Source organism: Marmota flaviventris, chromosome 1 (assembly GCF_047511675.1).
Source record: "Marmota flaviventris isolate mMarFla1 chromosome 1, mMarFla1.hap1, whole genome shotgun sequence".
NCBI lineage: Eukaryota > Metazoa > Chordata > Mammalia > Rodentia > Sciuridae > Marmota > Marmota flaviventris.
Window position 1 is genome coordinate 133,531,397 of NC_092498.1, and position 16,014 is coordinate 133,547,410.

Genomic DNA, 16,014 nt, shown 5'->3' on the forward strand with positions numbered 1-16,014 from the left:
CTGAGCTGACGGATAAAGTCCTTGGTGGAAAACTTGGTGCACTGGTAATGAGCGAGTACCAGGTGGTGTGCGACTGCTGACCCAGTGCTGCAGCAGTACTACAGGGGCCATGCCAGGTGCTCATCCTGGCTTACACACAAGCTGCACTAACTCTTCAGGCCAGTTCCATGTGCTTAGAAGAGGACCCTGCCCCTGCCCCCCCCGCCCCCACACACCAGGCTTCAACAAATAAATCCTTATTGAATCACCCTCTGTTGCTGAACAAGCTCACGGCTCCAGCTGTTTGAAAAACAGAAGGCACATCAGTGAATTCAATTATAACACAGTATTTCAAGTCTGTGAGTCCCCCAGCCCCATGTCCTGGTAGACAACTTGATGCTGTCATCACTGTCAAAGAGGATGGAGTTGGTGTACGGGCCCCCATCCTCGGGGAGGATCGTGGTGTAGGAAGTAAACTTGACCCTCTTCCTCTTTGGGCCAGAAGAGTTTACAGGTTCGTTTTTCATCTTTCTCATAGACATAGTCAGAAGGTCTGAGCAGCTGACTGGGGAAGGGCTTCTGGGAATCTCCATTCAACAGGAAGTTCCTCTACTGGAACTGCAGCCCCCTGTCTATCATGGTAGTGCACTCCTCCGAGGGGAGCGTGATGTCCACTGGGTTCTCAAAAGCTCCACCTCGTTCCCAAGCCAGACCCAGTCGTGGGAGTGGGGGATGTTGCCCTGCTTGCTCACCGCAAGCCTTTTGTGTCTGTACTTCCAGGCAAACGCCACGCAGTTGATCAGGAAGACCAGGATGGCCAGGCAGAAGACACAGAGCAGGGCGTACATGCCGATCTCCAAGTCCATCAAGCCCCTGGAGGCCACTGTAAGGTCACTAGGGTTACTGGATTCTGGAAACTTCCCCTGGGTGGGGAAGCTGGTGAAGGCGTCTGCACCACCACTCTTGAGTAGCTTCTTGTCCTTCCCCTCCACAGGCAGCGGCAGGGTTGTGCTCCTGTTGGTCCTGTCCTCTGGGCCAGCAGGGTCCCCATACTGGAGCCACTCCTGGACTGCTCGCTCCTGGCTCCCCTCCCGCTCTATGGAGTTGCTCAGGTGATCTTTGTATTCCTGGTACAGGAATTCCTTGGTGCTCCTCTTTGATGCCCTGTGCAAACCTGACCTTGGCGCTTCCTTTACCCACAGCAAGAACACTCTTCCTCTTGGTCTTCTGGCAAGGCTCGCTGATCATCATCTCCAACTTGATCAGGGGCCCTTGTCCTTCGCCCTCTGCAACCACAACCAGCCACTGGGACTGCAGGTTTGGCTGGACAGACACCACCATTTCATCCAATGATGAGACAGTTATGGAAAAATCCTTGGAATCATAAATGTCTAAGTGTTACTTACTGAATTGAACAAAATTCAAAGAAAAAAAAATCAAAATATTTGTTGTGATAACTCTTCTTCACATTTGCAAATTTTTATCACAGAAATGTTAATTCCAAAGCATTCTTTAAGTGTATATTATTAGAAAAAATAAGCCCCAGTGCTCTGTAACCTTAATTCATACTTGCGATACACTGGACTGTCATTAATAATGATCTATACCCCAGAAACATGACAAATAAACAATACAGTTTAAAAAGGGCAGGAAAATACACATTCGTTTATTTCATGTCCTATAACTGAATTTTGCTGTGACCCTTCTTAAAGCTTTTTGAAAAATTAGGCCATGCATCCAAGTCATTTCCATGGGCAACTAATCAGCCATCACCCAAGACATCATTTGAACTATGATACGTTAGAAATTCAATGCAGATAAAGCCACACAGTGCTGGATGAAGGTACTTGGGGGAAAATGCATTATAATCCCATCCCACTAGAGAGACACAATGCCCTTGATATCTTCTTAAAATGATTCACTAAAACTCTGAAAATGTGTGAAAGTTTTAGAATTGTCCATAATTACAGTAAGTAGACAGCAATTTGGTGCCTACTTACAGTAGCTGAAATGGAATTTCAAAGTGTCAAAAGCTGCCTGCTTTCATAAAAATGGAAAAATACAATTCTCTGTCATGGTCTATGGTAGACAGTCAATTGCACAGATGAACTTGCTGCCGAGCAAATGGCACAGGGACCTGTGATGGACATTTAAAGAGCATCTGAGAAGAAGTGTTCCCCATGCATTGGGGGCAGACTGGGGAAGAGGCAGGGAGACATGTCAGGGTGCCATCTCAGCTGCACATGCCCTCTGCTGATCACTTTTGGGACATGAAGACTGAGAGGGACAAGCTCTCTCCGTTAGCCAGGGTCTTAAAGGTCTCTGGGAATCTCATCTCTTTAGGAACTTGAAGAACCTCCCAGGGAACCATTCTCTTATCTCTGGTGGAGACTGGAGAAGAGAGTGAGAGGGGAGAATCAGTCCATGCCTGTCATTTGCTGTGGACCAGACACACTGGAAATTCACTGTCTTTTCTGTCTAGATGGAGGACATTCTAAAGTGACACCAAGAACTCTTGTCTCTGCTCATTAAGGTGCCACCAAGTAAAAAGCAACAAAGGTGAAACAGGCGTAAGAAAAATGAACCTCTAAATTACAAGCATGTTTTATTTTTAATTGTAATTTTATCACAATCACTTAAAACACTATAATTAATGTTTATACCAAAATACTTCCTAATTCACTTTCAAAAGAAACGTTTGCTTAAATGATCTTTAAAACTTTCAATAATTGCTTGATTTCACCTTCCAATTAAAACATTCCTAAAAAGAACAACTTACAGCATTTTTTCTTTGACTCAAAGAATAAATTTATTTTAAAAAGTAGTAACTGTGTGTATGCTTTAAAAGAGATTTTGGTTGATTTAGCAGTAAAGATTATTTCAAAAATGATGCAGATCTTGGTGCTCAATATTCAGAGTAAAGAATCATGACATTAAAAAATTAATCTGTGCTCAGAGAGCGGTGCAAAGATAGGAAAGCTGTTGAGAAGATGGCTCCGTCATTCCCTCTACCCCATAACCCTCCAAGTATGGCCTCCACGTTCATGCACAGAGGTTGGCAGTCCCTATGAAAGATCTGAGGGCCCAAGGAAAGCACAGCAGGAAAGGGGGTTTTATGGCCTAAAACTATCAATTCATCCAATTTACCTTCTATTTGCAATTTAGTTCTAGAGGACATATCGCATTAAAGCTGCATGTATTAAACAGACATTAGAAAACAACTCAAGTAGAGTAACACTTTACAGTGAGAATTTATAGTTTTATTGAGAATATCTGTTGCTCAATTTCCAAAATATCATTTCATTGGTATTAGCTAGAAAATACCACAGGTGCATGAAGAAAGATACAAGATCTGGTAATTTCATATTTTCAGCAAGAAAGCATTTTTTTCCATTTTTTAAAAATGTTCTTAACCACTGCCCATGTCCAAACAGTTAAATAATTCAATTCCAAGTTTAGAAAATAAAATCCTCATGTTTTCCCTGTCTTCAATTAGTAACATAGAAAGTGGAGGCTTATATTTGTAGGAAAACAGCTTTCATTCATTTTTCAGCTTAGCTTTTTCTACTAAGAGAGGTCACATTGATGATGTTCATTTATTTTTTCTCAGCATCATCTTGTGAGAGAGAAAAAATGCAGATCATTGTTTTCATCTCAAAGACTATGACGTGCTGGGAGAGGTTAGGGATCCTGCCTATGCTACTCATACACCAAATGGCCTCAGAGAAGCTTCCACTCCCCAATCTTTCAGTCCACACCTTCAGCCACCTGAGCTATCATGACATTCCTGAAGGGCACTCATTTCCCTTGAGTCCAAGGAGCTTTGGGAATGTGACTGGATGCCGCAGTCCACATTCCATGGGCAGCTGAGTGCCTCTAAAGTCTTCTTGTTACCGCTGTTGACCGGTGAGGGGCATCAAGCCTGGGTCCACAGGTCAATCATAGTGAACTGTACTGCTGTAAACACGCGTATCCATGTCCCAATATAGTGTGCTGACTCTAACTCTTCTGCATGCTTACAGAGGAGCTGGACAGCTGGATCATATGGTGGCTCCATTCCTAATCTTTTGAGGAATGTCCTCAAAATGATTGCAGTAATTTACAGTCCAACCAACAGTGTGTTGGTGTTCCTTTTTTTCCTCAAATCCTGCTAATGTTTATTAAAATTTGTATTCTTGATGACTGTCATTCTAACTGGAAGATAGTTTTGAGAAGTATCAGCTCAGATGAAGTGTGATCACTTTTATTTTAATAATCCTTGTCAAGCACCAGATGACTGTCGCTGAGGGTTTGTTTCTGTGTCTTCTGGTGTATTCTATTAGTCTGCACGGCTGGTTTTAGGCTGCACGGTGTTGGTTGTTACTAAGGCTCTGTGGTGAGCGTGAAGCCAGGTATTGGGAGCTTCTAGTGCTCAGGACTGCTTTGGCTCTTCTGGGTTTTTTATTCTGGCATATGAATTGCAGGACTGTTTCTTCAGTTCTGTGAAGAATGCCATTGGTATCTTGAAAGGATTGCTTTGAATCTGCAGATCATTTTTGGTAACATGGCCCTGTTAACAGTATTAATTCTGCCTTTCCGAGAGCAGGGAGCTCTTTTTGAACTTCCATCTCTCTCTTCTCAGCTCTGGGAAATGCCAGGCTCTGCGGGGATTCCCTACCTGTGCTGGGCCCTGAAACGTTCTCCAGGAAGTGCACCAGGACATGGGTCAGAGAGCCCAATTAATGTGCTTTCCCTGGTCGAGTGACCAGCACAGGGTCCTGCCTACAGCAATGTCTAAAAACAATTGTTTTATGTACTTGGTCTATTTTTGTTTCCTTTGGGATGTAAATTTTGGTTCCTATTATTCCATCTTGGCCAGTTACGGATCACATTTCATGAGCTATTTCATTTCAAACATTTTATGCCTGACTTTTGGAGATTAAAAAATGGCACTAACACATGTAGGCTTAGGACAGGATCCAGGCAATACTAATGCATCAAACGATGGCCCAGAAGGGACTAAGACCTCTTTGCCTGGTTAAAGCTGGACATATGGAGCTAGGCAGCTTTCTCCACCTCTGGATTCACTGAACCATGGGCACACATGCTGGAACAAGCTTAGGTATTTGGGATTTGCATAGGAAATTAATCACAGGAATAAGGAGATCTACAGCATTGCTTTCCAGACTTCTATGGAAGAGAAGGACCAAGTCAAAAACACCTGGGGAAGCCTGGTAATGTTGGCTGCAGCCAAGACACTGAATTTCCAATTTTACACTCTAGTGAATACTTCCAGAAAGACTGAGCAATTGAAAGCAGAGCCAGTCTCCAATGGCTCCTGGAGGCAGGCTTGGTGCCCAAGGACCCAAAGTATCAAGAAATAAGTCCATGGAATGTGTTCTCTTATTTGACTTTGAGTTCATTCCACCGTGGGGAAGGTTATTTGCAACTTCTGGGAATAAAATTCTTGTCCTGAACAATATGGGAAGTAAAACCCACAACACTCACCAGTGTTATGGAGAATTATAATTGTTCCATACTCTCAATCTCCCATATGAGAAATCTAGATTTACACCAGTAATAGATCACCATAACTCTGATGATTGTGTGCAGGTAGAATTTAACTAACAGCAGTGTAACGCAGGAATAATGTTCAAGATCATTATATGCACAGAGTATTCTATGAAGTGCTGGTAGAAACAGATAAGCAGGAGCTAAAAACAAAAGCCTCTGTAGGGACAGAACAGGAAACATCAATCAGAGAAACAGACATGGTGCTATTTAATTGAGAGTATCAGGATTCCACCTATTAGTCCAAAGACTAATGTCCCTTGCCCAGGACATCTTTGTAAGATTAACCTCCATCAAAAACACAGTTCCTCCCCTTTAAGTCCCCAAGATCTTCATGTGACCATCAGCTTGCTGCCTGAGACTAGATTGGGAATTACTTTACTCCCTTATATATCCCCCTAGTCTTACAATAATTATTAAAATTGAAACAATCAAACTTGATCCAAACTGATACTTCTCAAAAGAATTTCACAAACAGTAATTTTCTAGTTGTAGCATTTTAAGTGTTTGGCACTATTTCTTTCTTTATAACAATAATTTAGACTCTTATCACTCCTAGTTAGAGATTGTCTAATTTCCTGATGGCCAGGTATGACTAATTCTCCATTTGTTCTTATTTGTGTTGTGTATATGTAAGTTGTACCACATGATGTTTTGATGCACATGTACACAGTGACTATGCAGTCAAGCAAATTAACAGATCTGTCACCTCACCTGGTTGTCTTTCTTTCCTTCATATATCTAGAATACTAAAATATTATCTCTCAGCACGTTTCTAGCATGGAATACAATGTCATTAATTATAGTCCTCATGCTAAATGTTAGATTTCTGGAGAGAATTTCTAGCCTTTTGTTACTATCAGGGACTTTGGGTTTCACTACTAATTTGTGTATCCCTTTCTCTTCCTGGCATCCTCCATGACGTTCTTATGTTCTGGGAACATCCTTGCACACAGGAGTCCTCTAATGTGGCACCCGGGGTCAGCTTCTTTCCCCTCCAAGGGCATGTGGCCATGGCTGCTTCTTTCCTCTCCTGGCTGCTGCCTGCTGGTCATCTGCACTCACGCCCAGCTTCCTTCTAAGGTAATGATTCCTCAGGGATCTGGGCCAACAAATGGACCTCAGCTTTCACTCCTTGTGAATGACCACTTGGGCTGGGTTCTCCTGAAGATCTATTTATGTTAAGGTCAGTAAGCAGGAAGACCATTCTGGGATTAGAATTAGAATTAGATTAGATGTGATTGGCTTTAACCCTGAGCTGAATGCATCCTCTAATCCTGGCTATGAACAACGTGCTCAGGTTCCCACAGCCCTTCCTTCTTGGTCTCTGCTTCACATTTGTTAGACTCTCCATGGAGTCCTGTCTCCCCTGGTGGTTCCTTGGCAGCCTCTGAATCAGTACATGTCAAGCCAGAAATCCATTGCCTTAGAATTTTAGCAATGTCTTTGCAAAGTCTTTGGATGGTAAGACCTGGTTTGCATTCCACTTTTTTTGATCACTTTGGTCAGAGACCTGGAGTGCTGACTGGCCAGACTGGACCCATCTCCACAAGGACAGTGGAAGGTTTGTTCCCAATGAGAAATGTGGCTAGAGAGGGGGAAGACATGAGGCTAGACAGGCAAACCTCACTTTACCAAGTCTAATCACTCTGAAAAAGCCATCAGACAGGGGAGAAGCTGCCGGCAAAGAGCAAGTGCCCATGTCTGCAGAAAACTTATTATATACCACTGTTGCTCAATCTTTTCTTTTAGATTTCATTTTATGATGATGATGATGATGATTTTTATTTGTTCTACTTAGTTGTACATGACAGCAGAATGCATTACAATTCATTGTACATAAATAGAGTGCCACATATCACTTCTCTGGTTGTACATGGTATAGAAATGCACGATTCGTACAATCATATATGGACCTAGGGTAATTATGTCCATCTCACTCCACCATCTTTCCTACCCCCCTAACCCCTCCTTCACCCTCCCCTTTGCCCAATCCAATGTTCCTCCATTCCTCCCATGCCTCCCCACATCATAGATCAACATCCATTTATCAGAGAAAATATTTGGCCTTTGGTTTTTGGGCTTGGCTTACTTTGCTTAGCATGATATTCTCCAACTCCATACATTTACCTGAAAATGCCATAATTTCATTATCTTTTAATGCTGAGTAATATTCCATCGTGAATGTATACCACAGTTTCTTTGTCCATTCATCTATTGATGGGCATCTAGGTTGGTTCCACAGTTTAGCTATTGTGAATTCAAGCTGCTATAAACATTGGTGTGGCTATGTCACTATAGTGTACTGATTTTAAGTATAGATGCTCAAGTGGGATTACTGGGTCAAATGGTGGTTTCATTCCCAGGTTTCTGAGGAATCGCCATACTGCTTTCCAAAGTGGTTGCACCAATTTCATTGCCACCAGCAATGATGAGTGTACCCATTCCCCAAATCCTTGCCAACATTTATTATTGCTTGTATTCTTGATAACTGCCCTTCTGACTAGGGTGAGATTAAATTTTAGAGTAGTCTTCATTTGCATTTCTCTAATTAATAGAGATGTTGAACACTTTTTCATATATTTGTTGATCACTTGTATATCTTCTTCTGAGAAGTGTCTGTTCAGTAGGAACAGAACAGGAAACATCAATCAGAGAAGCAGACTTAGTGCTATTTAATTGAGAGTATTGGGATTCCACCTATTAGTCCAAAGACCATTCCCTTGCCCAATGATTGACTGGGTTGTTGCATGGTTCTCTGTGTCTATATATGTTAGCTCATTAATCCTCACACAGAGGAGGCAGGTGACATCACCACCCTCAGGTGACAGGCAAGGACACTGATGAATGCCAAGGGTGAACAACTCAACATAGATGATGTGTGCACTGGGAGGTCTGTACTCAGTCACATGGCTCCAGAATCAACTCCTGAAGCCACCTCAGCCTCTGCATTCAGCATGGGGGCCCTGGTTCCAGGAGTGGTCACTAACTCTGGGGCCTGCACAGTCACCCACTCAGCCACAAAGTCCTCTTAAGATACCAGTAGTGTTCATTCCACCAGCTTCACAGGACTGCTATAGAGGACAACAAACTCTGTACACTCAGTTGATCAGTGAGTCAAGTCACCAGGCTATGGCCCAGCACTGGATGTCCAGGTGGATGAGCAAGCCAGTGGGTGTAATGTCATTCATAGTAGGACATGAGGCCTTCATCAGGCTGCTCAGATGCCAGGATGAAAGGTCCGTTCACTGCACCAGGGGAAATTTTCCAAAGTGATTTGAAGAAAGCAACTTTTCTCCTCACCACTGGGTAGGGGTCAGGACTGAGCTGGTTCAGATATCCCTGGGCTCCTTTACACACTGTTGTAAGGGGCTACTGGCCTCTTCTACGGAAATGTCAAACCTCTCTTGACCATCGCACTGGCACAGAATGGCACACGGGCACTGAAGGAAGCTGCAGAGCAGACACTTGAAGGGCACACTTCAGGTGGCCATGGAGCAGCAAGGTGGCAGGCCAGCCCCTCAGAACAGTGCCTGGGTGTTCGTGGATTCTGTTAGGAGACTTTTGTTTTCAATAGGGAGATTATTTTTACAAAGGTGAGAGAAACGTGTATTTAGGGAGTATGCAGGAAGCTCACTTTGGCCTGTCTTGAGACTCAGCTTTAGCTGACATTTGACAGAGCCAGACCTGCTCTTTGTGGTGTGCATCTGTAGTACCCGTGGGCTTGAGATGCAACTGGTGGGCACCCTGCAGGCTGGAAGCCCAGGGGCATTTGTGCACTTTTTCCAACTTTAGCAGAATCTGATACTTCCTTCACTCTGCTTGCCCCTGGAATTCCAAAGACTTCTTATGTCATCTCCTTGTGACATGCAGAATAATGCCCTCCTGCCCCCACCCAGAGGTTTTTATCTCCTGTCTTGTGAGCTGTGAATGCTGTTTCCAGGCCCTGAGGGTTGAGACTGCAGACTAAACCGAGGTTCCTCATCAGCAGACACTGATCCTGCCTTTTTCAGGTGGGCTCAGTGCAGTCGCAGGTGTCTTTCAAGTGGGCTAAAGAGGGGGAAGATGACAAGCAGAGGGCCAGAGGCAGGAGCAAGAAGCCCCAGGCTGTGCTGCTCTAGAGGTGGGGAAAGGCCTGATGAGCCAGGAAATCTGGGCTGCTACCAAAGGGAGGAAAGATGAGGAAATACATTTCCCCAAACAGCCCAGGGAAGGAGCGGGCTGCAGACAACTTAATATGAGGCCAATGTGACTAACTTTCAGACCCACGACCTCTGGGACTATCCAGAATTACTTGGCCAGTCATCTCTCCACCTGACAAATGTGAATGATGTTAGAGTCTGACCCACAGATGGATGGATTTGAAGGGTCAAGTGAGATACAAGGGGAAATACTGAATGGAGTTCTTGCCATAAGGAAATGTCAAAGTAGAATGATCTGCTTGAAAGGAAGTAAGGAAATAGTTTATTCTGAGCCAAAAGCGAGTAACCATGTCCCAGAACATGATCCCAGTTACCACGGGTTCAAGTCATGACATTTTCCCCCAGGGAAACTTTTGCAGTCTGTGAGAAAAGAAAGTCAATCAAGATACTTGCTAAGGACACTGGAGGGGGGCCAGGTAGGCAGCTAGGGCAAGACAGGGAGAGCTCTTCTCCAGGTTGCAGATGGGAGCAGACAGCACCCCTGGCCTCAGGGCTTGTGGCAGCTGGAGGTGTACTAAGCTTAGTGACGCTTGCCAAGAAGTTTATTCAGGCATCTGAAGAGAGGTTATCAGTGCAGATACAGGAGCTACCAGGAATGGCTATCATGGGCCTGAGATACCCAGATAGCAAGGCCTGAGACAGGACCTTGACCTACAACATCAGGTCTCCCTAAAATCACACCATGCTCAGGAGATTTTGAATTATGGGTCCATCACACCACTGTCTGAAGTGTTTATATCAGTCCAGGGCCAATGAAGTCTTCCAGTCATAGCAGCTTGTGAATTTATGGGCTGAAGTTCACACCCAAGAGACAGAGTGCAGACAAGTTTTCTGTGATGCCAGAGAGCTGGGGACAGAGGACTGCTCAGGGCTTGTCTCCTGGGGGCCCAAGAAGCAGGAGCCCCTGGTAGCTGTGCATATTTGCATAGGAGCAGCACATAGGTGGATGGGGAAAGTCCTTTTCCAACTGTGAGCAAGTTTCCAGAACAAAGACTTTTTTCCTGGCATGACAGAAAGTCGAGCTAAAGGCCCCTCCTCCTCTCCATCACTCCTGGCCACCCCACTCCTGCTCAGTTTATTAAACTCTAGTACCAGAGCAGGGTGTGTGTGCATGTCTCCTGTGATACAGCCAGGAAGTTGTATAGAATGAGGTCTACCTTCTCACTCATTTCTCTTTTTATTTGTACCATTCAGGAATGGTATTTGTCTGCTTCACTTGAAGGTAATTCTTAAATTACCTTCTAGTTATTTAACAATAACAATCACCACAATGATACGATAGCAATTCAGAGAGACACTTGGACCTTCTGGGGAGCCTGGGTTCTCTCTCTCTCACGCCAATACCCTCCAAAGCATCTGTCGAGTGACCTGAACATTCTTAGAAAACATGCACTGACGACCTGTGTGGAGGACACCCTCCCAGCCAAAACGGCAGTGCTCAGGGGCCCGGGGTGCTCAGGCTTCCTTCCCCAAGATCTGCCTCTTCCGGCCCAGTTCTAGCCCATGGGCGGCGGTGGACTCTGCCAGGCTCTGCTGCTCTCACCCAGGTAGGGGTGCTCATTGATTACTCTGCTGATCTCTCCTTATCCTAAAAATGGCAGGTCTAGGAGACCAGGACCTTGTCCATCAACTGCCACCCCACATGGCACTTAGAACATAATCTATGCATACTCAATTAAGCACCATCAGAGGTGAAGGCATGTGTTCCCAACCCCTACAGGATCCATCTGTGAGCATACGGGTGCCAGTGGATGGTGCCATTCATCATGGAAGAGTTGGGAGTCAGGTGGAGTTGGATTCCAACACTGGCTCAGCTTCAGCTCTCTAGCAGATCTTCTCTATAAATTCAACCCTTAAAAAACAACTTGGTACCAAGTCTCTTTCTTAAAGCCGCTACAGGTTAACCCAGGAAATCCACTGCTACCTCAAAGCCAGTGATGCTTTTCCAAAGGCCACATGAAGTCTCCTTCCAGCCCACAGCAAGCAACTTCAGATGTCCTCTGACAGCACATCCATCAGAAGACACCTGCCTCCCCTCACCTGTCACAGACGGAGCTGGAAACAAGCAGCTTTCCTGGGGCTGGATGGCCTGAAGATGCCAAAGCTCGTTATGGGCCCTTGAGCACCTCATTACTGCCTCGTCCGGCTGATCGTGAAGGCTGAGAAAGTGAGTTACTGCAGAAATAAACTGGCAGACACCATTGCCAAGGTGAGCAGGAGTGGGCTTCTCTCACTCCATTAGAATGAAAGAGAGTGTCCCCAGCTAATGAGGGATGATAAGCTTCTGAGACTCTGAAAGCCATGATTTGCTGATAAACACTACGATTGCCAATACATGAACACATGAGCGCTCCTCTTGGTCAGAAAGTCCATGTTCATATATCACATTGTCATCACACTACGGAAGTCAGGATCCTGCTCCTTCTTCTTGTAAAGACAAGGAAGCCATCAATCACCTGCTTCGGAATGCCCAGCTGGGGAAAGACAAGCATTTTGCTGTGAGCTCCTTTGGAACTAGACACTGGGTTCCTGTTTCATAAGAACAAGGCCTGTGCTCTATAAGTGGCACTTCATTAATACCTAGTGGTCAAGAATGTTGGCTCTGGAGCCAGCAAAGCAGGCTGTGTGACGATGTTAGCCTCTTGGTGGCTCTATTCCTTCACTATAAACAGTGTGATAAGTAGTATTAGGTCCTTTAATAGCTTGTTAGATGGTTTAATTCAGTCAGTATGGTTATAATAGTGCCTGGCACATAATAAATGCTCAATAAATACTAGTCTATTAAAATCATGAGTTAGATGATAGCTGGATTGGGACGAAGCCATAGATATTCCATAATAGCTCCCAAAGCCCCATACACATTGCTCTGTACAGAGAAAGCCATCTCCTATCTACCTACCTACCTACCTTAATGTGAAATCACCTCTATTCACTGAATTCCTAAGACAAGTGTGTGTCTGGTAACCCCATTAACAGGGACCGTCCGATGCCATGCACTCCTCAGCTGCCCAGTTCCATACGCGCTCACCTGCAGCGGCTCAGCCACACCTCCACCTTCTCACACTGCAAAGGCGTTCTCTTTGGACATGCTTCCTGAATTTTACATTCTCTCCTTCTGATTTTACTACATTAGGCTCAACAGCCCAGACTGTTGAATCTTTTTTTTCCAAATTGTGGATTCTTAAAAATGTCTTTCTCTGTCACCCCAAAGGATTACAATCCTGGGCCACACAAAAGATGCGCTTTTCATATTACTGCTATTGACATGGGCATTGTTGAGGCTTTCTCCCTGAGTAATGTGCAAATCTCCACTGCATGCAGCCTCTCCTTATTGTGTGCTCCGCAGGGACATTCAGCCTCTAGAACCCTCCCTGGGAGGGGAACAGTTGCTGCACTTTTGAAGAGCGGACCTTCTGAAGGACACAGAGTCCTGGAGGAGCCCAAGATGGGGCCAGAGAGCTTCAAAGAAGAACACAGCTCCACCCAATGCTCAGGTCATCATGGTATAATGTGCCACCAACGTGGACATTAAAGTGTTGACACTCGGCTCATTAATTATATCCTCTCCGTTGACACTGGCCCCTGGGTCTGCAATCTGGGGTCCTTCAGCAGAGTGTTCACATGCTCAGAACCTGATGGTCTGCGGACCAGGGGGTTTCCCTCTGAGCACCAGGCTGACTGCTGAGAAGAAAACCCCATTTTTATGCAGCGCACAGGGGAAGAGGCAAGAGCTGTTTGTTGTCTTCTGAAGTGAGGCATCTTCCAGGCTCCACAGGAGACAGTGAAGCACACTTGGACCTCAGCTCTTCAGGTTCCTGTCTGTGGATGTGAACAACTAGTGGATCCAAAGTATTTTTTTTTTTTTTTTTAGAAAAGCAAAAGCAAATAAATCAAACAAACCAATAAAAACCCATTTCCATACTGAACATAGTTTTTTTTTTCCCTTTTTATCCTCATCCCCTAACATATAGCATAACAAGGATCTATACAGCTTCTGCATCTTGTAGGTAGTGTAAGTAATGTAGAAATGATTTAAAATATGTGGGAGGATGCTCACGGATTATGTGCAAACATGACAATGTCTGATATAAGGACAGGAGAATTTGTAGATTTGGGTGTCTGTGGAGGTCCAGAAACCAATTCCCTATGGACACTGAGGGAGGACTATTATGAAAACAAGGTGTATTAGAGATAAATAAATAGATAAATAAAGATGCCCTTCATTTATAATGCAATTATGTCCACAAAATATGGACATAAAAATAACCTAAGTTGAGATGCCCTTGCTACACCTGACTTAGGGATCTCTATAGCTGGTAACACGATGCTCCATGGAGACTGCTGTGGACTCTCATGATTGTGCGGAGCTCTACACAGCTGCCCAGCACTGAGATACTACTGCCAGCCTGGGAAAGACCAAAATTCACAACCTGAAGTACAACTCCTACTGAATGAATATTCCTTTTATACCATCATAAAGTTGAAATATTGAGCCATCCTAAGTTGGGGACTGCCTGGGTATCAACAATTATAAATAGACACATATCTACACATACATATATACACATATATACATATATATATTTATATATATTTATAGATAGATAGATAGATAGATTATGAAGAATTTACTCATGTGATGACTATGGAGAATCTTTAACTGGAGACCTGGGAAGCTGGTGATGTAAATTCCAGTGCAGGGTAAAGGCCTGAGAAGGAGGAGTGCCAACGGCATCAGTCCAAGTCCAAGGGCAAGAGGTGATGTCAGAGCCCAAGCAGTCAGAGAAAGTCAGTGTGAACTCCTTTCATCTTTCTATTGTAGCCAACCAGGAAGGACTGAGGGTGCTCACCGTATGGGGAGGTCCATCTGCCCTACTCCATGGTTCCAGAGCAGTCTCCATGACCCACCTCCTCAGCCACACTTACCTGCCCTCAGATGCCACCCAGTCAGTCCACTCAGAGGAGGACGGACCGACGAGGCCACAGTTCTCCAAGACAGATCATTTTGTTACAGAGCAAGGGCCCAACGTGAAGCCACGGCTGCTGAGGCTGTCCTGACCCCAGTTCTGCTGAGCACACTGGGAACGCTTAGCTGTGGCACTCAGAGCTGTGGGCCTGAGAATTAGGTGGGAGAGGAAAAGGGACAGTCTCAAGGGAGACAGTGTATCCTCTTGGAGATGAAAGGGAAACCTTTTCTTCAGGTTTACTGGGGCCCAGGGAAGTTTCTGGAGAGTCCTGCTCAGGTCCACCTCTTGACTTCTGACTGACAACAGGACTGTCTCAGACTTTCAAGTCCCTACTGCACATGGCCATACCCCACAAGGGAGGATTTGACATGCTGAGGATCCAGGCAACTCTGGGTTACTGTGACCCACACTGACTGGTTCTAATTATTGTATCTGCCTGAATTCTGGAATCTGCTCTATGTAAAGGTCACAAAATATTCACCCCCTTGGGGCAACTTATGTTCCTCTTAATGGCAAGGAGGAGCTTTTCAGGCCTCAATTTCTTTTAGGAATTTTTTTTTTTTTTTTTTTTTTTTGCCACTGGGGACTGAACCTACTGTTCTGAGTAACAAGTCTAAAATTATTTCACTGAGCCTCATCCCCAGCCCTTTTTATTTTTTATATTGAGACAGGGTCTCACTGAAGTTAATTAGGCCTCACTAAGTTGCTGAGGTTGGTCTTGAAGTTGTGATCCTCCTGCCTCAGCCTCCTGAGTCAATGGGATGAGAGGTACATGCCAAAGCTCCGTCAGGCCTACTTTCTTCTGCAGATAGTATGTTTTTGCTGAGGAATTTAGTGTATCCTATTGACTTAGGATGGGCAGGGCTGCAGGTAAATCGATTTTTTGAAAGGAAGTCCCAGCACAGTAAGCCCAGTGTGTAGAACCTTCTCAACCTCAGGATCCCACTGCATCACCAAGGTCACTTCTGACATTAACATAGGAGCTTTAGGGGACACCTCAGGCTAACTCTAAGTTCCCATGGTGCTAAGAACAACTAGTTAACCATGGGTAGACAGGCTTCTGCACCTCTGCAGAGGGCCTCGCATAATCTGATGGAACCTGGTTCGTTTTCGCGCCCTTCCATTTGTGGAAGGCCAGTGATATGGCAACTGCATGGAGACTCCAGGAAGCTGGTGAGTTAGTTCACCTTTGTCCCATGACAAAGTTAAGTCACAACAACCAAGAAACATGTCATGCTCAATTGGGGTTTCCAAGTAAAATTATTCTTCAGTATTGATTGTGAAAGATCATTTTTTTCCTGTACCAAGACAACCTA

General features: G+C 44.7%; 1 pseudogene; it reads right to left on the bottom strand.

Annotated features, from left to right (window-relative positions):
* Positions 1-330: 330 nt before the first annotated feature.
* Positions 331-16,014, bottom strand: part of LOC114079900 (transmembrane protein 132B-like) — a 36,681-nt pseudogene continuing 20,997 nt past the window's right edge.